The sequence below is a fragment of the Monopterus albus genome, unplaced genomic scaffold (genome assembly GCF_001952655.1).
Source record: "Monopterus albus unplaced genomic scaffold, M_albus_1.0 scaffold479.1, whole genome shotgun sequence".
Lineage (NCBI taxonomy): Eukaryota > Metazoa > Chordata > Actinopteri > Synbranchiformes > Synbranchidae > Monopterus > Monopterus albus.
This window is the reverse complement of record NW_018128359.1, coordinates 99,615-102,171: the sequence shown is the minus strand read 5'-3', so window position 1 is coordinate 102,171 and position 2,557 is coordinate 99,615. Positions and strand designations below refer to the sequence as shown.

At 36.8% G+C, this 2,557-nt stretch overlaps 1 protein-coding gene across 1 annotated transcript in view; it reads left to right on the top strand.

Moving 5' to 3' along the window:
• Positions 1 to 2,557, top strand: part of angpt4 (angiopoietin 4) — a 48,787-nt gene that overhangs the window by 39,570 nt on the left and 6,660 nt on the right.

Sequence of the window (2,557 nt, the reverse complement as noted above, 5' to 3'; positions counted from 1 at the left end):
ATCTCTGCAATTTACAAAGAAAGAGAAAGGTGAAAAGGAGCAACAGAGAGGGTGAAAGAGAGGGTCAGGAGAGAGAGAGAGTCTCAAGTCCAACTATGAAAACTGAACCCAAATTTACCAATAATGAGAATTTAAATGAAAAATCGTTGTTTGATGTTTGTGTTTGTAAGTCCGATAAAATGAATGGATCTCTCTGACTCCATTTGAGCTCTTTTTATGACAGTTTTCTCTTTTTATTTATGCAGGATTCACAGTGGTATGTAGCTTTAGACCAAACACTAAGGACAGTATTACATTTAAAACTAAACAAATGCTGTAGGATTGCCCTGAAAATGTTGAAATGCCTGAAATCAACTGTTGAAATCAGCTGAAGGATGAGAAGAAATGGCTGAAGTTCTTTGTTGAAATAGCTAAAGGATGAGATGCAATGCTGGATTGTAATTGTGGAAGTTGAAAAAATGTTGACTATTTATGAAAGATGAAAAGAAAAAGTTGAATAATTATGTAAGATGAAATCAAAAAGCTGAAATTGGGAATTTATTCTCTAAAAAATCTGAGAGCTTAAAAGCATCTCTGAAACAGCTGAAGGTATCGCCCTGAAAATGTTGAAATGCCTGAAATCAACTGTTGAAATCAGCTGAAGGATGAGAAGAAATGGCTGAAGTTCTTTGTTGAAATAGCTAAAGGATGAGATGCAATGCTGGATTGTAATTGTGGAAGTTGAAAAAATGTTGACTATTTATGAAAGATGAAAAGAAAAAGTTGAATAATTATGTAAGATGAAATCAAAAAGCTGAAATTGGGAATTTATTCTCTAAAAAATCTGAGAGCTTAAAAGCATCTCTGAAACAGCTGAAGGTATCGTGCCAAAATGAGAAGTAGAAATAAAATAGCTTACATTTGTAGAAAGGCCTTCATGTAAACTTAACTTCTGGGCTTTTATTTTGTATATCTGGCTTGTTTCCAGGACTTTATGTGAGATTCAGTTACTATCCTGGGCTTTTATTTTGAAAGTCAGGCATGTTTTGGGGCCTTCATGTGAGCTTAATTTGTAATCAGGAGATTTACATGATCTCCCAAACCGCCGTTTGGACTTTGGAGACCAGGAAATGTTATCAGATCAATATGAGGACACAGCAGATCAGCTCGAACTTGAGCGCTTCCTCAAAATTCACATACTCTCAGATGACACTGCTGAGGTATCAGTTAAAATGGACAGTATGAAGGAGATAGATGCTGTTGTTCAGAAATTCACCATCACATGTTCCCTCAATGAGGAGCACAGAATAAGTAAGATGAACTTTGTCCAGATGTATGCCAAAGCATCATTTTATGAAATCATGGCACAGCTACAGAAAATGTTTTTTAGCCAAGTCAATGACACCAGCGCACTACAGTCTCAAATGGCTCGAGTGACCTCGCTGTTTGGAAAACCAGCACATGAAGGTTTGCCCGGTTGCTTGGTTGTTCACAGTGGTGAGGCCCCGGCAATCACAGAGGAGCTCTGTGGTGTACTGAATGATTATGTTGATGACTTAAGATCACAGAGCATCACAAAAATAGAGGGACACACCAGACTGTCAGTTAGTCCATCAGAGCACATCACGTGTGATGAAATAAGGAGCAGTGTGTGTCGCTTTTTGTGTGGGTTTTTACTCCGGGTTCTCCGGTTTTCTCCTACTTCAAAGTGTCTGAACAGGGAATAAATCCTCCCTGTAAATTAACTGACTGATAAATAACTGTTGAAAATGTCAAAAATAAAATACAAATTAAATTTCTGCTCATCTCTCATTTTCATTTATACATGTAAATATGAAACTACTAATTTATTTGAGCACCAGCACTGGTGTTAAAGTTCTAGTCATGACCAAAAATAGTGACAGTCGCAGAAATGTTAGGTCTGTGAAGCTCTTTGTTTGCAGTTGCTTCACCCTGTTCATATTTACACAGTCATTTAACCTCCTAGATCTCCTCCCGTCAATATTATGACTTTAATGGTGCACTGTGAAATATCTGACTGTAAATTCACAATAAATTACTGACTAACAGTTGCATTACTTTCACAGTAAATTAAGCTGATGATTATTGTAATTCTAGTCGTATGCTGCTGTAGAATTTCTGTACCTAACTGACTTTTCACCACTGTTATCTGTTAAACCAGTAATGAAACTATAGCATAAAAAGGTTCAAATAAAAAATACATCAAATAATAACATAATCTAATAATAATAACATAATAACAATCTATGTTTTGAAAAAAAAAGAAGTTAATAATAGTTAATGCTTCTTCTTTATAAAACTGCATCAAAGTGGTGTCGATTAAAAAGTTGAGACAAAATTCCTTGATAGTGCAGCTGTTACAGCAGTGAAAATCAGACCCAACCACACATCATACCAGCTATGAGTTGCTGTTTAAGTCTGGGTAACAGCTGTGCCAGGTTGACTAGCATCAGTTTCCCCAGACATTCGGCCACCAGGTTCCTGATCCCCTCCTCCTGACACTCAACAGTTCTGAAACAGCAGTCCCCAAACAGACTCCACATGGGGCGAGAGACTA